Below are 19,957 nucleotides of genomic sequence, written 5' to 3' on the forward strand. Positions count from 1 at the left end.
AAGTGGATTGGACTTCATGAATTTCAATGTGGCAGGATCTTCACTCTGCTGTCCTGCCATTACCAAACAAGATGCTTGTTATAAAAAAGAAATATGCATGACTGGTGAGGACACTGTGTTATTAATGACTGTGTTCTGCTCTCTGTAAAATCCTTCATTGGAAGTTGTCACCTGCGCTAAAAGATATGCACAAACTTTCTTACCTAAATTATCTTGCCGAAGACAGCCAGAAGATGCTAACTCCACAAATCTCCAAATAAAAAGGCAGTTTAACAGGCCCCGTGTCCTTAGATTTAATGTAGGAATAAAATACCAGAATTCTGACATCTATGGATGATTCTTCTCTAGTGAGTTGCAAGATATTTCCCTTTGTTAATTGCTCCATGAAGTTAGTTTTAATAAGCAAAAGCTGTGTAAAAAGCCAAGAGACTTATAATTTTAATTTGTGAAAGTATGATTGGCTTAAGAGGTGCTGTTTGTAATAAAAATTAGCATGGAGCTAATTACTCTGAGGATACTAGGGAGGCCATCTACAGAAGAGGTCAGGCTTACCTCCTCTGGGGGCAGGGGAGGGGGTGTATCTGTGAAAGAAGTCCATGTGACTTCCTTCTGACAGCAACCCCTCCTTCTGCTGAGCTCTTGGTTCCAGCTTTCCAGGCTCTTTCAGGGTATTGTCCTTTGTAGCACCGCCAGCCTCTCTTTTTTCTATCGGCTCCTCCCTCTCTGCACACAATTCTGCTCAGATCTGCCTTCTCTTGAGAGCCCTCCATGGTTCTCCATGCGGACAGACGGCTCCACTAGCCGACTCCTGCATCCATCACGTTTTTAACCTGCTGCTCGTTTCTTCAGGGCTTCCCTGGTGGCTCAGGGGTAAAGAACCTACCTGCAATGCAGGAAATCTGGGTCTGATCCCTGGGTTGGGAAGATCCCCTGGAGACGGGAATGGCTCCGTATTCCAATGTTCTGGCCGGGTAAACCCCGCAGACAGAGGAGCCTGGTGGGCTACACAGTCCATCAGGTCACAAAGAGTCAGACACAACTAAGTGACTAACGCTCCATTTCTTCATGTCCAAAGCACTGTGCTCACCTCTCCCTCTCCCTGGGAGTCACACTCCGCAAAAACACAAATGGGCTTTGAATCCCAAATTTAACAGCAGGCGTGCCATGTCCTCATAGTCCCTCTGGATCTACCGTATGGCTAGTGTTTCTGAGGAAGGGGGACCTCTTGGACTGAGCACGCGCAGAAAGCCTCCTTCAAGGTCAAAATGGGAAGGGGGGTGCCATCCCATAGTAAGTGGTGCTAACTATCCACAGGCCTGTTCGGTAGAATCCATTTTGGCTAAGAGATGCATGTGCACACATAGGAGGATGCTGAGACACAGCAAATATGGACTCAGAACCAGGCAAATCGAAATGATTGGCCATAGGAAACCCAGAAGAAATGCCCCACAAAAGTGATTCAAACTAGCGTGAGGGCCCAACTCTCTCTCTCTCTGAGTTCACCTGTGTGTCTATCAACATGTACTGTACTCTTTTTTTCCCTCCTAATAAGACACTTTACTTGTTTCACTACTTTCCCTTTCCATGGGAATTCTTTGCAAAGCTGAAGAGCAGCCCCTTGTCACTGACCACTGGCCTCAGTTCAGTTTACTCGCTCAGTCGTGTCTGACTCTTTGCAACTCCATGGACTGCAGCACACCAGGCTTCCTTGTCCATCACCAACTCCCAGAGCTTACTCAGACTCACGTCCATCGAGTCCAACCATCTCATCCTCTGTCATCCCCTTCTCCTCCTGCCTTCAGTCTTTCCCAGCATCAGGGGCTTTTCCAATGAATCAGTTCTTTGAATCAGTTCACCAAAATATTGGAGTTTCAGCTTCAGCATCAGTCTTTCCAATGAATACTAGGGACTAATCTCCTTTAGGATGGACTGGTTGGATCTCCTTGCAGTCCAAGGGACTCTCAAGAGTATTCTCCAACACCACAGTTCAAAAGCATCAATTCTTCAGTGCTCAGCTTTCTTTATGGTCCAACTCTCACATCCATACATGACCACTGGAAAAACTAGCTTTGACTAGATGGACCTTTGTTGGCAAAGTTATGTCTCTGCTTTTTAATATGCTGTCTAGGTTGGTCATAGCTTTTCTTTCAAGGAGCAAGTGTCTTTTAATTTCATGGCTGCTATCACTATCTGCAGTGATTTTGGAGCCCAAGAAAATAAAGTCTGTCATTGCTTCCATGTTTCCCCATCTACTTGCCATGAAGTGATGGGACCAGATGCCATGATCTTAATTTTTTGAATGTTGAGTTTTAAGCAAACTTTTTCACTTTCCTCTTTCATCAAGAGGCTTTTTAGTTTTTCTTCACTTCTTGCCATAAGGGTGGTATCATCTGCATATCTGAGGTTATTGATATTTCTCCTGAAAATCTTGATTCCAGCTTGTGCTTCATCCAGCCTAGCATTCTTCATGATGTACTCTGCTTATAAGTTAAACAAGCAGGGTGACAATATACAGCCTTGACGTACTCCTTTCCCAATTTGGAACCAGTCCACTCTTCCATGCCTGGTTCTAACTGTTGCCTCTTGACCTGCATACAGATTTCTCAGGAGGCAGGTCAGGTGGTCTGGTATTCCCATCTTTTTGAGAATCTTCCACAGTTTGTTGTGATCCACACAGTCAAAGTCTTTGGTGTAGTCAATAAATCAGAAGTAGATGTTTTTCTGGAACTCTCTTGCTTTTTTGATAATCCAATAGTGTAAGTCGCTCAGTCATGTCCGACTCTTTGCAACCCCATAGACTATACAGTCCATGGAATTCTCCAGGCCAGAATACTGGAGTGGGTAGCCTTTCCCTTCTCCAGAGGATCTTCCCAATCCAGGGATCGAACCCAGGTCTCTTGCATTGCAGGCAGATTCTTTACCAACTGAGCTATCAGGGAAATAATCCAATAGATGTTGACAATTTGGTCTCTGGTTCCTCTGCCTTTTCGAAATCCAGCTTGAACATCTGGAAGTTCATGGTTCATGTACTGTTGAAGCCTGGCTTGGAAGACTTTGCGCATTACTTTGCTAGCATGTGAGTTGAGTGCAACTGTGCAGCAGTTTGAACATTCTTTGGCGTTGCCTTTCTTTGGGATTGGAATGAAAACTGACCTTTTCCAGTACTGTGGCCACTGCTGAGTTTTCCAAATTTGCTGGCATATTGAGTGCAGCACTTTTACAATGTCATCTTTTAGGATTTGAAATAGCTCAACTGGAATTCCATCACCTCCACTAGCTTTGTTCCTAGTGATGCTTCCTAAGGCCCACTTGAGTTTGCACTCCAGGATGTCTGGCTCTGAGTGATCACACCATCATGGTTATCTGGGTCATTAGGATCTTTTTTTCAGTGTCCAAGGCAAGGCAAATTAGGTTTGAATCAACATCCAGACTTTATCAGCCCTGGTAAGTCCCATGTTACAGCACATCTGGAGTCCCAGTTGGGAAAAGGTCCCAGGCAGCACATCCACTCAATGTGTGAGACTTCAAAGATTACAACCACTGGTCTAGGGGCTAGAATTTGGTGCTCTCACTGCTGCAACCCAACCTCAACCTCTTCCAGGAACCAAAGCCCTGCTTCAAGCCACTTCGACCAAGGCCACCCAAGATCATTTCCTCCTTGAGACTCTACTTCATCTGGCCCTTATTGCCATCTGTGATCTTGGTTCCCAGTTTCTTTCTATCTCAGAATAATTGTTATGTCCCTTTGCTCTCAGAGTCTCCCTCAGTCAGTCAGTCAGTCAGTCAGTTCAGTCGCTCAGTCGTGTCCGACTCTTTGCGACCCCATGAATCATAGCACGCCAGGCCTCCCTGTCCATCACCAACTCCCGGAGTTCACTCAGACTCCTGTCCATCGAGCTGGTGATGCCATCCTGCCATCTCATTCTCTGTCGTCCCGTCTCCTCCCACCCCTAATCCCTCCCAACATCAGAGTCTTTTCCAGTGAGTCAACTCGTTGCATGAGGTGGCCAAAATGTTGGAGTTTCCCTAGACATGGGCAAAAGCCTGGATTCAGTCCTCTCTTCTTTCTCCACTCTCTAGAATCCACCTATTCTCATGCCTTCCACAAATCCTTGTTGTTGCTGTTCACTCAGTTGTGTCTAATTCTTTGTGGCCCCATGGACTGCAGCATTCCAGGCTTCCCTGTACTTCACTATCTCCCAGAGTTTGCTCAAACTCATGTCCATTGAGCTGGTGATGCCATCCAACCATCTTGTCCTCTATTGCCCCCTTCTCCTCCTGCCCTCGATCTTTCCCAGCATCAGAGTCTTTTCTAATGAGTCAACTCTGCATCAGGTGGTCAAAGTATTGGAGTTTCATCTTCAGCATCAGTCCTTCCAATGAATATTCAGGGTTAATTTCCTTTAGGATTGACTGGTTTGATCTCCTTGGTGCATGACCATCAAATCTTTCTCTCTGTACTTCTGCCCAAGAACTACTGAAGTGTTTCCAGCTGCTTGTTAGAAAGTTCTCCCTGCATGTCCTTCCAGGATCTCTCATTCATCTAAAACTAGATTTGTCAGCTTTCCTTCAGACCAGCTCTTTCTTCGAAATTTCTTTTCTCTTTCTCTTAAAGATACCCAGCAGCCTAGACAAGACACATTTTGATCCTCTTCTTTTGGCCCCTTCACCCAGCCAGTCACCAACCCCTGTCAATGTCTGCCTTCTTGAGGCATTTCCCGAGTCCTCTTCATATCCCTACTGTTACCAATTGTGGCTAATTTAGTTAGGTTAGACCTTAATATTTTCCCTATATGGTTTCAGGTTGACTCATTGGGAAAGACCCTGATGCTGGGAGGGATTGGGGGCAGGAGGAGAAGGGGACGACAGAGGATGAGATGGCTGGATGGCATCACTGACTCGGTGCACATGAGTTTGAGTGAACTCTGGGAGTTGGTGACGGACAGGGAGGCCAGGCGTGCTGTGATTCATGGGGTTGCAAAGAGTCGGACACGACTGAGCGACTGACCTGAACTGAACTGAAGACTTGATCAAGAGAAGAATATGGTGGCTATGAGAAGATTCTTGGATTTCCAGCTACAGGGAGTGCAACTGACTGGCCCCAGATGCTGGATTCTGAAATCCATCACCACATAAGCACCCAGGCTTCACTTCCCATGGGCCACCCTCAAACAGTGCCTGAGTGTGGCAGGGACACTAAAGCAGCTCATATCTATGAGATGGAAGGTTCCTCTGATGGACATGTCTCTGAGCTTAAGGAATCCCTGTGGTTTTGCCAAACTCTCTAAGAACTACGCTGATCCATCCAACCATCATTTCTCTCTTCTCTCTTTCACCCAGGACCAGATATGCTTCATGGTCTGATGGCTCTTTCGCCTCCCTCCTACCCTGACTCTCCATTTTCCTGCAGAGATGGTTCCCTTAAACGTCTCTTGCATCATTAACCTCATTTTGGCTTCTACTTCCCAAGGGACCTAGAGCTAAGTCAAAGAATCTGTGCAAGTCTTGGAAGGTGGAGTGAATTAGCAGCCATTGCTCTCTGAAGGTCATCATGATGAGAAGTGGAGACAGATAGATGCAGAGGAAGAGGGGTGTTCTTTCTTATCTTGACTGTCTTGCTCTCGCCTACTAGATGATTAGCTTTCATTCCCAATTGTTGGCTCTGATGACAACTCAGAAGCTCACTACCAAATGACTGCAGACTAGAGAAAGAGTAGCTACACAGAAGTGACAACTTCCCACAGAGTTGTCTGCCACCTCTCCTTTGAGGTCCCACCCTGGAGGCTATACACACCTATCCTCCAAGCTGAAGCTCTAACCTTCCACCCATGCCCGTGCTTCAGGTGGACTAGTTAGTGACTTATCCTGAATGTTCCAATTCCCCCTGCTGGACCCTTACTTTCGTGGCTTCTCTCATGATGGTTAAGGTCTTTATCTACAACAAATCCTTATTCCATATACTCAGAGTAGCTCTGCTTTCCAGATTAAACCTTGACTGATCCACCAGCCCACCAGTGCCTTTATTGTCAAGACTAAAACCACTGAAACCACTGCAAGAGTGGCCTAACTCTCTCTCTCCCATCAATGCGTCTTGACCACTGCTGCTATACTCATTTTTAGCATGACACTCAAAGGATGAATGCCTATTGCCTACAAAATAAATCTGAACCACAACAAGGATCCTCTCCACAGGCTAACTTTCCATGTTTATGTTCCTCAATCCCCCTTCATGATTTTTTTCTTCTGCCAAATTGACCTACTCACTTCCCCCAGATACTTCTTGATTTTACTCATTTTGCTTTTTCTTTGGCAACATGTCCTATCTTCTGTTTCTCTGATCCACTTCTGATCCATTTATTGAAATCCAATACATCCTAGAGAAGCCATTTCAAACCCAACCACCTCTGCAAATGCTCAGTAGGATATGATTGCTGTTTTTACTGAGCAACTTCCTAAAATTAGGGCCTTCTCTTGACATTTCTCTCCTATCATATATGCCAGAAATTATAATAAGGAATTTCATTTTTAATAGACCACAGTTACCACTAAAAATGAAACAAGTATCATATACTGTTGAAATGCACTTTTAAATCAAATAAAATGTATTTTTATATGAAGTTTATAACCCTGTTTTATGCAATGGATTGCATCCTTATTCGATGCTGCAGACTCAGCTAACTACAGCCAGATAGGTCATCAGGACCAGTGTGGTCAGGCTTGTGGGATTGGGGATGAAGAGACATCCTGCCCAGTTAGGAGATTGGCTAAATAGAGAGGGATACAGAAAATAAATGAATATATTGATGACGATGATAGGGGAGGGGAGACCGGGATAAACCCATGGAGATTGGTTGGAATTAGAAATATTGGTCTAAACTCATATATTTTTTCTTTGTCTTCTGTCAAATCTCAGCTTGAATCAGCCATCAGTTCAGTTCAGTTCAGTTCAGTCGCTCAGTCGTGTCCGACTCTTAGCGACCCCATGAACCACAGCACGCCAGGCCTCACTGTCCATCACCAACTCCCGGAGTTCACTCAAACTCATGTCCATCGAGTCGGTGATGCCATCCAGCCACCTCATTCTCTGTCGTCCCCGTCTCCTCCTACCCTCAATCGCTCCCAGAATCAGAGTCTTTTCCAGTGAGTCAACTCGTCGCATGAGATGGCCAAAGTATTGGAGTTTCAGCTTTAGCATAAGTCCTTCCAATGAACACCCAGGATTGATCTCCTCTAGAATGGACTGGTTGGATCTCCAGCCATAGGTATATGTACATCCCCTCCCTTTTGAACCTCCCTCCCGTCTCCCTCCCCATCCCACTCCTCTAGGTTGATACAGAGCCCCTGTTTGAGTTTCCTGAGACACACAGCAAATTCCCATTGGCTATCTATTTTACATACGGTAATGTAAGTTTCCATGTTACTCTTTCCATCCATCTCACTCTCTCCTCCCCTCTCCCCATGTCCATAAGTCTATTTTCTATGTCTATTTCTCCATTGTTGCCCTGCAAATAAATTCTTCAGTACCATTTTTCTAGATTCTGTATATATGCGTTAGAATATGATATTTATCTTTCTCTTTCTGACTTACTTCAGAATAGGTTCTAGGTATAACAGGTTCTAGGTTCATCCACCTCATTAGAACTGACTCAAATGTGTTTCTTATGGCTGAGTAATATTCCATTGTGTATATGCACCACAACTTCTTTATCTATTCATCTGTTGATGGAGATTTAGGTTGCTTCCATATTCAAGCTATTGTAAATAGTGCCGCAATGAACAATGGGGTATGTGTGTCTTTTTCAATTTTGGTTTCCTCAGTGTATATCCCCAGAAGTGGATTTACTGGGTCACAAGATTGCCGGGAGAAATATCGATAACCTCAGATATGCAGATGACACCACCCTTATGGCAGAAAGTGAAGAGGAACTAAAAAGCCTCTTGATGAAAGTGAAAGAGGATAGTGAAAAGGTTGGCTTGAAGCTCAACATTCAGAAAACTAAGATCATGGCATCTGGTCCCATCACTTCACGGGAAATAGATGGAGAAACAGTGGAAACAGTGTCAGACTTTATTTTTTGGGGTTCCAAAATCACTGTGGGTGTTGATTGAAGCCATGAAATTAAAAGACGCTTACTCCTTGGAAGGAAAGTTATGAGCAACCTAGATAGCATATTAAAAAGCAGAGACAGTATTTTGCCAACCAAAGTCCATCTAGTCAAGGCTATGGTTTTTCCAGTGGTCATGTATGGATGTGAGAGCTGGACTGTGAAGAAAGCTGATCGCTGAAGAACTGATGCTTTTGAACTGTGGTGTTGGAGAAGACTCTCAAGAGTCCCTTGGACTGCAAGGAGGTCCAACCAGTCCATTCTAAAGGAGATCAGTCCTCGTTGTTCATTGGAAGGATTGATGCTAAAACTGAAACTCCAGTACTTTGGCCCCCTCATGCGACAAGTTGACTCACTGGAAAAGACTGATGCTGGGAGGGATTGGAGGCAGGAAGAGAAGGGGACGACAGAGAATGAGATGGCTGGATGGCATTACTGACTCCATGGACATGAGGTTGAGTGAACTCCAGGGGTTGGTGATGGACAGGGAGGCCTGGCGTGCTGTAATTCATGGGGTCGCAAAGAGTCGGACACGACTGAGCGACTGAACTGAACTGAAATGAATGGTAGTTTTAACCTAGCTTCTTCCATAGTGACTGTATCAATTTAATCGCCACCAACAGTGCAAGAGCATTCCCTTTTCTCCATACCCTCTCCAGCATTTATTGTTTATAGACATTTTGATGATGGCCATTCTGACTTGTGTGAGGTTATATCTCATTGCAGTTTTCATTTGCATTTCTCTAATAATGAGCAATGTTGAGCATCTTTTCATGTGTTTGTTAGCCATCTTTGGAGAAATGTCTGTTTAGGTCTTTTTCCCATTTTTTGATTAGATTGTTTGTTTTTCTGGTTGTATATTTTGTATATTATACAAATGAGCTGGTTGTGTATTTTGGAGACTAATCCTTTGTCAGTTGTTTCATTTGCTATTTTTTTCTCCCATTTTAAGTGTTGTCTTTTCACCTTGCCTATAAGTTCCTTTGCCGTGCAAAAGTGTTTAAGTTTAATCAGGTCCCACTTGTTTAATTTTATTTTTATCTAGGAGGTGGGACATAGAGGGTCTTACTTTGATTTATGTCATCGAGTGTTCTGCCTATGTTTTCCTCTAAGAGTTTTATGGTTTCTGGTCTTATATTTAGATCTTTAATCCATTTTGAGTTTATCTTTGTGTATGGTGTTAGGAAGTGTTCTAATTTCATTCTTTCACATGTAGCTGTCCAGTTTTCCCAGCACCATTTATTGAAGAGACTGTCTTTGCCCCATGGTATATTCTTGTCTCCTTTATCAAAAATAAGGTGGTGTATGGGTTTGTTTCTGGGCTTTCTATCTTGTTCATTGGTCTATGTTTCTCTTTTTGTGCCAGTACCATACTGTCTTGATGATTGTAACTTTGTAGTATAATCTGAAGTCAGGAAGGTTGATTCTTCCAGTTCCACTCTTCTTTCGCAAGACTGCTTTGGCTCTTCAGGGTCTTTTGTGTTTCCATACAAACTGTGAAATTTTTTGTTCTAGTTCTGTGAAAAAAATGCCATTGGTAATGTGATAGGGAGTGCATTGAATCTGTAGATTGCATTTGGCAGTATAGTCATTTTCACAATATTGATTCTTCCTACCCAGGAACATGGAATATTTCTCCATCTGTTTATGTCATCTTTGATTTCTTTTGTTAGTGTCTTATAATCTGTGTACAGTTCTTTTGTCTCCTTAGGTAAGTCTATTTCTAGATATTTAATTATTTTTGTTGCAATGGTGAATGGGATTGATTACTTAATCTCTTTAATTTTTCATTGTTAGTATATAGAAATGCAAGTGATTTCTGTATATTGATTTTGTATCCTGCAATTTTGCTAAATTCACTGATTATCTCCAGTAATTTTCTGATACTATATTTAGGGTTTTCTATGGATAGTATCATGTCATCTACAAACAGTGAGAGCTTTACTTCTTTTCTGACCTAGATTCCTTTTATTTCTTTTTCTTGTCTGATTTCTGTATCTAGGACTTCCAGAACTATGTTGAATAACAGTGGGGAAAGTGGACACCCTTGTCTTGTTCCTGATCTTAGGGGGAAAGATTTCAGTTTTTCACTATTGAGGATAATCTTTGCTGTAGGCTTATCATATATGGCCTTTATTATGTTGAGGTAGGTTCCTTCTATACCCATTTTTTGAAGAGTTTTAATCATAAAAGGGTGCTGAAATTTGTCAAAGGCTTTTTCTGCATCTATTGAGATGGTCATATGGTTTTTATCTTTCAGTTTGTTAATAGGGTGTATCACATTGACTGATTTGTGTATATTGAAGAATCCTTGCATCCCTGGAATAAACCCAACTTGATCGTGGTATGTGAGCTTTATGATGTGCTGCTGAATTCTGTTTGCTAAACTTTTGTTGAGGATTTTGTATCCATGTTCATCAGTGATATCGTCCTGTAGTTTCTTTTCTGTGCTGTCTTTGTCTGGTTCTGGTATCAGGGTTATGGTGGCCTCGTAGACTGAGTTTGGAAGTGCTCCTTCCTCTGCAGTTTTTTGAAAGAGTTTTAGAAGGATAGGCATTAGCTCTTCTCTAAATGTTTGATAGAAATTGCCCGTGAAGCCATCTGGTCCTGGTCTTCTGTTTTTTGGGAGATTTTTGGTCATAGCTTCAATTTCAGTGTTTATTGAGTTGTTCATAATTTCTATTTCTTCCTGGTTCAGTCTTGGAAGATTGAACTTTTCTAAGAATCTGTCCATTTCTTCCAGGTTATCCATTTTATTGCCATATAGTTGTTCATAATAATCTTTGTATTTCTGCATTGTCTGTTGTAACCTCTCCTTTTTCATTTCTAATTTTGTTGATTTGATTCTTCTCCGTTTTTCTCTTGATGAGTATGGCTAAAGGCTTGTTGATTTTGTCTTCTCAAAGAACCATTTTTTAGTTTTATTAATCTTTACTACTGTTTCTTTCATTTCTTTTTCATTTATTTCTGCTCAGATCTTTATGATTTCTTTCCTTCTACTAATTTTGAGGGTTTTTTGCTCTTCTTTTTCCAGTGTTTTAGGTGTAAAGTTAGGTTGTCTATTTGATGCTTTTCTTGTTTCTTGAGGTAGGATTTATTGCTATAAACTTCCCTCTTAGAACTGCTTTTGGTGCATCCCATAGGCTTGAGTTGTCATGTTTTCACTGTCATTTGTTTATAGAGATTTTTTATTTTCCTTTTTATTTCTTCAGTAATCTGTTCATTATTTAGAAATGTGTTGTTTAATCTCCATGTGTTTCTGTTTCTTACAGTTTTTTTTTCTGGTAGTTTCTGTCTAGTCTCATAGTGTTGTGGTCAGAGAAGATGCCCAATGCAATTTCAATTTTCTTCAATTTACTGAGGTTTGATTTGTGATCCAAGATGTGGGCTATTCTGGAGAATGTTCCATGTGCACTTGAGAAGAAGGCATGTTCTTCTGCATTTGAATGGAATGTCCTGAAGGTGTCAGTGAGCTCCATCTCATCTAATGTATCACTTAAGACCTGTATTTCCTTAATGATTTTCTGTTTTGATGATCTTTCCGTTGGTGTGAGTGGGGCGTTAAAGTCTCCACCTGTTGTTGTGTTACTGTCAGTTTCTCCATGTCTGTTAGTGTTTGTCTTATGTATTGAGCTGCTCCTTTGTTGGGTGCATAGATATTTACAATTGTTATGCCTTCCTCTTGGATTGATCCCTTGATCATTATATAGAGTCCTTCCTTATCTCTTGTAATCTTCTTTATTTTAAGGTCTATTTTGTCTGATATGAGGTTTGGAACTCCAGCTTTCTTTTGCTTCCCATTTGCATGGAATATATTTTTCATCCTCTCACTTTCAGTCTATATGTGTCTTGAGGTCTGAAGTGGGTTTCTTGTAGACAGCATATATATGGGTCTTGTTTTTGTATCCCTTCAGCCAGTCTGTGTCTTTTGGTTGGAGCATTTACTCCATTTACATTTAAAGTAATTATTGATATTTTTTTTTCCTCTTGCCATTTTCTTAATTGTTTGGCATTGATTTTGTAGATCTTTTTTCTTCTGTTGTATTTCTTGACTATATAAGTCTCTTTAACATTTGTTGTAAAGCTGGTTTGGTGGTACTGAATTCTCTTAACTTTTGCTTGTCTGAAAAGCTTTTTATTTCTCCCTCAATTTTGAATGAGATCCTTGCTGCGTATAGTAATCTTGGTTGTAGATTCTTCCCTTTCATTACTTTAAATATTTCCTGCCATTCCCTTCTGGCCTGCAGAGTTTCTGCTGAAAGATCAGGTGTTAAGTGTATGGGGTTTCTCTTGTATGTTACTTGTTGCTTCTCCCTTGCTGCTTTTAAGATTCTTTCTTTGTGTTTAGTCTTTGTTAGTTTGATTAGTATGTGTCTTGGCGTGTTTCTCCTTGGGTTTATCCTGTATGGGACTCTTTGCACCTCTTGGATTTGATTGACTATTTCCTTTTCCATGTTGGGGAAATTTTCAGCTATAATCGCTTCAAAAATGTTCTCATACCCTTTCTTTTTCTCTTCTTCTTCTGGGACCCCTATAATTCAAATGCTGGTGTGTTTGTTATTGTCCCAGAGGTCTCAGAGACTATCCTCAGTTCTATTCATTCTTTTTACTTTATTCTTCCCTTCAGAAGTTATTCCTACCACTTAACTTCCAGCTCACTGATTTGTTCTTCTGTTTCAGATATTTTGCAATTGATTCCTTCTAGAGTATTTTTAATTTCAGTAATTGTATTGTTTGTCTCTGTCTGTTTATTCTTTAATTCTTCTAGGTCTTTGTTAATTGATTGTTGCATTTTCTCCATTTTCTTTTCATGGTTTTTGATCATCTTTACCACCATTATTCTGAATTCTTTTTCAGGTAGTTTGCCTATTTTCTCTTCATTTATTTGGACATCTGTGTTTCTAGTTTGTTCCTTCATTTATGCAGTATTTCTTTGCCTTTTCTTTTTTTTTTTTTTAACTTATTGTGTTTGAGGTCTCCTTTTTCCAGGCTTCAAGACTAACTTCTTTCTTCCTTTTGATTTCTTCCCTCCTAAGGATCCCACTCCAGTGTTCTTGCCTGGAGAATCCCAGGGAAGGGGGAGCCTGGTGGGCTTCCGTCTATGGGGTCACACAGAGTCAGACACGACTGAAGTGACTTAGCAGCAGCAGCAGCAGCAGCAAGGATGCTGATTGAAGCCATGAAATCAAAAGATGCTTACTTCTTGGAAGGAAAGTTATGATCAACCTAAATAGTATATTAAAAAGCAGAGACATTACTTTGCCTACCAGGGTCCGTCTAGTCAAGGCTATGGTTTTTCCCGTGGTCATGTATGGATGTGAGAGTTGGACTGTGAAGAAAGCTGATTGCCGAAGAATTGATGGTTTTGAACTGTGGTGCTGGAGAAGACTCTTGAGAGTCCCTTGGAATGCAAGGAGATCCAACCAGTCCATTTTAAAGGAGATCAATCCTGGGTGTTCATTGGAAGGACTGATGCTAAAGCTGAAACTCCAATCCTTTGGCCTCTTCATGCGAAGAGTTGACTCACTGGAAAAGACTCTGATGCTGGGAGGGATTGGGAGCAGGAGGAGAAGGGGACGACAGAGAATGAGATGGCTGGGTGGCATGACCGACTCGATGGACGTGAGTTTGAGTGACCTCTGGGAGTTGGTGATGGACAGGGAGGCCTGGCGTGCTGTGATTCATGGGGTCGCAAAGAGTCGGACACGACTGAGCAACTGAACTGAACTGAACTGAACTGAAGCATAAGCAAGTATCAGACAAACCTCAAATGAATGACATTCTAAAAAGTAACCGGCCTGTACTGTTAAAAAAAAAAAATTACACTATAGTCATGGAATACCAAATAGAGACAGAGAAAACTTCCCTGGTGGCTCAGTAGTAAAGAATCCACCTGCCAATGCAGTAGACACGAGTTTGATCTGTGATCCAGGAGGATCCCACATGCCACGGTGCAACTAAGCCCTCACTCCACAGCTACTGAGTCCAAGAACTCTGGAGCCCGTGAGCTGCAGTAAAAGATTAGCATGATGCAGCAAAGATTCCATAGGCTGCAGCTAAGACCTGGCACAGCCAAATAAATGAATAAAAAGCCATATGGGCAGAGAGCAAATGATGAGGCACATGTGGCAAAATGTTAATCCCACATGAGGGAAAAGGGGTTAGGGAATGGGGTGGAGGCTATACAGAAGCTCTTAATACTATTCTTGCCACTCTTCTGTACATTTGAAATCATTTCTGAAAAATTATGTTAAATAATTGTATTTTAATCAAATGATGTTCAGTCAGATTGTGGCTCCCCTCCTTTTCTGCTGGATCTACTGGGAGTTCAGCCCCTTTCACCTTCCACAGAGTTGGAGAAATACTGAAAATCCGCGTCTCTTTTGTCTCCTGCATTGACAGGTAGGTTCTTTACCACTAGTGCCACCTGGGAAGCCCAAAGGAAAGACATGAACACAAGTCTCCATTTGTGATCCCGTGTAACTAAAGGCAATCTCTGGATTCTTGCCACCTCCTCCTGCCTGTGGAGAAGTGAAGAATCTTCTTTTTCACTCCTCTGCTTGGAAAGCTGAGCTTTTCCAGGGAAATATTTTTCTGTTTTGTTATGAGCAAAATAGGTAGCAAAACACTGATAAAGTAAAGTAATGCACTAACGTGCATTACTAGAAATTAAATGTGGTTCCTTTAAAATGCTAAGTCATTAGACTTTTTTAAAAAATATTAAGCATTGAAACTCTAAAAATTAATCTTAAATAATTCAACTTAAAAACCATGATCAGGGGTCACATGAAAGCTGTTCTTTTACTACCTCTGTTTTGGTACAAATGAGCTTATTTGCAAACAGATTCACAGCCTTAAATACCAAACTCCTGGTTATCAGAGGGGAAAGCTGGAAGAGAGAGAGTTAGGGAGTTTGGGGCAGACACGCGCACCCTGCTGCATTTAACTCGCTCAGCCGACAGCCCTGCCGTGCAGCCCAAGGAGCCCTGCTCAGTGTTCCAGGGCAGCCTGGGCAGGAGGGGAATCTGGGGAGAATGGATGCATATCCATGTGTGGCTGAGTCCCCTTGCTCTTCACCTGAAATTATCACAGCATTGCAAATTGGCTATACCCCAATACAAAATAAAAAGCTTTTAAAAATAAATAAAATGGATAACCAAGTCCGTAGTCCGTATTGTGTAGCACAAGGAACTCTGCTCAATATTATGTAACAACCTAAATGGGAAAAGAATTTGGGGAAGAATAGATACATGAATCACTTTGCTGTATACCTGGAACTGACACAATATTGTTAATCAAGTATACTCCAATATCAAATAAACAGCGAAAAATTAAATAAAATTAACTCCCTTTCCCCTCTCTTCCTTCGCTCTTTCCATCCTTTCTTTCTTCTTTCCTCCCTCCCTGTCTTCCTTGCTGCCACTATCCCTTCCTTCCTTCCTTTTTGGTGACAGGTAAGCACCGTGTGTGTAACCTCCTCAAGCAGACTCACTGAGGTAGGGATTCGGGTTCACAATGTCCCCCCACAACACCTACCAGCAGGTCTAGCCTTTCCCGTGGGTGACTGGCTGCTCGATGAGACAACAGAGGTCCCTTCCGGTGCTGAGAAGAACAGTGAGTCCCTTCCAGAGACTCATCTGAACTGTCACCATTGCCGATCTGAGAGTCAGGGTGGAACCAATCCTGACAAAGAGCCCATGCTGCTCCGATGGAAGCAAAGTTCACCTCCACCACTTCCGATGTCACGGAGCAGGTTACTGTGGAAGGCAGGGGTGTGAGGAGCTGGCTGTGAACCCACTCAGCAACATTTTTCTCTTGGGCTATTCAGATTTGTCAGAAGCTCTCAGCCTGACATTTTCAAGGGCCCTGCTGTGTTTCTCTTTAGGGAAGATTAATAATGCCAATCAGGATTTTCTATGCCTGTTTACTTGTTGTCAGGTAAGTTCCATTTCTTCCTTAAACTCTACAAGAAGAAAGTTCAGGGCTGGCTATGTGAGTAATTCATTAACAGAGTCTGCTGTACCATAAGTGCAATGGTGAGAAAACCACTAGTCACCACCCATCACCTAAGGGGACCAGGGAAGCCTGCAGACCTGCACGCAGGCTCTCAGATTCTGTCAGAGCCTCTGGCCTTGGGCATGAGCATCAGGGGTAGTGTTTCCAGGGAAACAAAACTCACACTAACAAAATGTATGTGAACTTTCTTAAAATCATAAATACATATATTAAATCAACTTAATTTTTTCCCAATATTTAAAATAAACTTTTCTCTGCATTTTGGTCACTTCCTCGTGACACTGCACTGCAACGGTTTTGCAGATGAATGGACCTCAGGTAAATGTTGCTCAGGGGGCAGAAAGAAGCCCCCTTTCCTTTGCTCCAATGTTTCTTCTTTCTCCACCAAGAGACTGGACTCAAATTGGCCAACAATTAATATTTTTAATTGAGGTATATTGTATACACAGTAAAACCAAAAATTCAAATTTTTAATTACTAATTGTATTAGCTAAATAAATAATATTAAGTAATTCTATTTGAATGATATTAAAGTATATCAATAAAAAGGGATACATCCAGGCATATTGAAATTTACCATCTCAAATTCCATCACTTTGTTGTCTCAATACTTCTCCTTTTCCCTAAAATTTATACACATTAACTGGTAATTTTTTGCAAAAACAGTGTACTCTAAATTATCACTTTATGGAAAATAACAAAGTAAAAAGTGTGGCGTATAACCCTTTCAGTGCTCCCTAGGGATTTAATTTTAAGTGTTTATGCAGGTGTTTTACAACTATTCTAAATGTGTCTAAATTTTAAAAACTTCTGTATTAGAATTGTTCCCCTCTGTCACCTTTGTGAAGCTGGTTTTTCCGTCAATTCAGTCACTCAGTCGTGTCCGACTCTTTTCCACCCCATGGACTGCAGCATGCCAGGCTTCCCTGTCCCTCACCAACTCCCAGAGTTTGCTCAAACTCATGTCCATTGAGTCGGTGATGCCATCCAACCATCTCATCCTCTGTCATCCTTTTCTCCTCCTGCCTTCAATCTTTCCCAGCATCAGGATCTTTTCCAACGAGTCAGTTCTTCGCATCAGGTAGACAAAGTATTGGAGTTTCAGCTTCAGCATCAGTCCTTCCAATGAATATTCAGGACTGATTTCCTTTAGGATGGACTGGTTGGATCTCTTTGCAGTCCAAGGGACTCTCAAGAGTCTTCTCCAACACCACAATTCAAAAGCATCAATTCTTCAGCTTTCTTTATAGTCCAACTCTAACATCCATACATGACTACTGGAAAAACCAAAGCTTTGACTAGACGGACCTTTGTTGGCAAAGTAATGTCTCTGCTTTTTAATATTCTATCTAGATTGATCATAACTTTTTATTCCAAGGAGCAAGCATCTTTTAATTTCATGGCTGCAGTCACCATCTGCAGTGATTTTAGAGCTCCAAAAAAGTAAAGTCTTTCACTGTTTCCATGTTTCCTCATCTATTTGACATGAAGTGATGGGACCAGATGCCATGATCTTAGTTTTCTGAATGTTGAGTTTTAAGCCAACTTTTTCACTCTCCTCTTTCACTTTCATCAAGAGGCTCTTTAGTTCTTCTTTGTGTTCTGCCATAAACATGGCATCATCTGCATATCTGAGATTATTGATGTATCTCCCAGCAATATTGATTCCAGCTTGTGCTTTATCTAGCTGAGCATTTTGCATGATGTAAGCAGAGACATTACTTTGCCAACCAAGGTCCGTCTAGTCAAGGCTATGGTTTTTCCCGTGGTCATGTATGGATGTGAGAGTTGGACTGTGAAGAAAGCTGATCGCCGAAGAATTGATGCTTTTGAACTGTGGTGCTGGAGAAGATTCTTGAGAGTCCCTTGGACTGCAAGGAGATCCAACCAGTCCATTCTAAAGGAGATCAATCCTGGGTGTTCATTGGAAGGACTGATGCTAAAGCTGCCACTCCAATCCTTTGGCCACTTCATGCGAAGAGTTGACTCACTGGAAAAAGAGTCTGATGCTGGGAGGGATTGGGGGTGGGAGGAGACGGGGACGACAGAGAATGAGATGGCTGGATGGCATCACTGACTCGATGGACATGAGTTTGAATGAACTCCGGGAGTTGGTGATGGACAGGGAGGCCTGGAGTGCTGTGATTCATGGGGTCGCAAAGAGTCAGACACGACTGAGCGACTGAACTGAACTGAACTGAACTGAACTCTGTATATAAGTTAAATAAGCAGGGTGACAATGGAGCAGAACAACTATATCTAATAAATTCTCACAGTGTTAAGAAAGTTCTAGGACGAACAACATATTTCCCAACCTGGGGATCTGGTAAAGGGACTAGGAACCCCCAGGAATTTGACTTTGAAGACCAGTGGGATTTGATTACAGAACTTCCACAGGACTGGGAAAACAGACTCTTGGAAGACACAAACAAAACCTTGTGCGCACCAGGACCCAGGAGAAAGGAGCAGCGACCCCACAAGAGACTGAGCCACACTTGCCTGTGAGTGTCCAGGAGTCTCCAGTGGAGGCGTGGGTTGGCGGTGGCCTGTAGCAGGGTTGGGTATGGCACTGTGTGCACGGGACCTTTTGAAGGAGGTCACCATTATCTTCATTACCTCCACCATCAGGTCAAACAAGAGGGAGAAAACACAGCTCCGCCCATCAACAGAAAATTGGATTAAAGATTTACTGGCTATGTTTAGTATAGCCATCTAAAGCAAAATTAATTACATACTGCCAATCAAATGCTTGGCACCATGCAGTGTTTTATCCCAGGGAAGACACCAGTCTTTAATTACTATTGCATTGTTTCTAATTCCACTTCCAAAGTATATCCACATCTGGGGTGACAAGATGTTAAAAAAAAAAAAATCCTACATTTCACATTTTGCACTTACAGTCGAAACTGCACAGGACACAACGGTAATCAGACTGTATTGTTTCGATCCTAAGCATAACGGTAGCAGGAGATGGGGCTCCTAATGGAAAGAATTAATTGTGGGCTTGTTTGATATTTGTGGAAGGAGGAGATAATGTATCCTGCAGAGCGACACCCTTCTGAGGGAACCCAGCCTCTGGCTGTGAAACCCATTCCCAGGGGGTTTGTTTCCAACACGCCAGAAAGCTGCTTTACTCTTTAAACATGAAGCATTGTGCTTGCAGTATCCAAGGTAGGCAAGTTCTCCTACTGAGGTTCTAAAGCAGACAATAATAAGAACCTGGTTGCTAATGCCAGACTGATGTCAGCTCTGAAATCCCTTTTCACTTGGTTGAGCCATTTTGTCCTCCGAATCACTTTGTTCTATTCAGCCAAATTTCTTCCAGCTCCTAAGAGTGAGCAGCACATCCGATGTGTACTTTTCCTCAGGGGCTTCTTGTCAGAAGTTGCCCAGTGCAACAGACATGTTATTCCACAGCCAAACTCACACAGCCCTGGGACAGCCCAGTAGTTCCTCTCCACACAGCTCCAGGCTCACTTTTCCAGCTGCCGCACAAGCTCTGAGATTTCCCAGCCTGCTGCAGGGAGTATTTCCACCCCACCATGCAGAATCCCCTGGCCCCCAGACCTTCCTCTTTGCCTGAAAGAACCAGCAAGATACTGATTTTCAGAAAGTTTTGTATAATGTAGTCGTACCATTTGAGGAGCCATTCAGTAAAAGTCTCCTCTCCCAAATAGAGGTAAGTGAACCAGAGAAAATAACTCTCAGAATGAAGATCCACTAAATCAAGACAGAGTTGAGAAAAAGGAAAGCTTCCACGTTCTTATTGCTGTTCACTTGCTCAGTTGTGCCTGAGTCTTTGCAACCCCACGCACTACAGCAAATCAGGCTTCCCT

The sequence above is a fragment of the Moschus berezovskii genome, chromosome 25, assembly GCF_049115385.1.
Source record: "Moschus berezovskii isolate FMDL1 chromosome 25, NW_MosBer_1.0, whole genome shotgun sequence".
NCBI lineage: Eukaryota > Metazoa > Chordata > Mammalia > Artiodactyla > Moschidae > Moschus > Moschus berezovskii.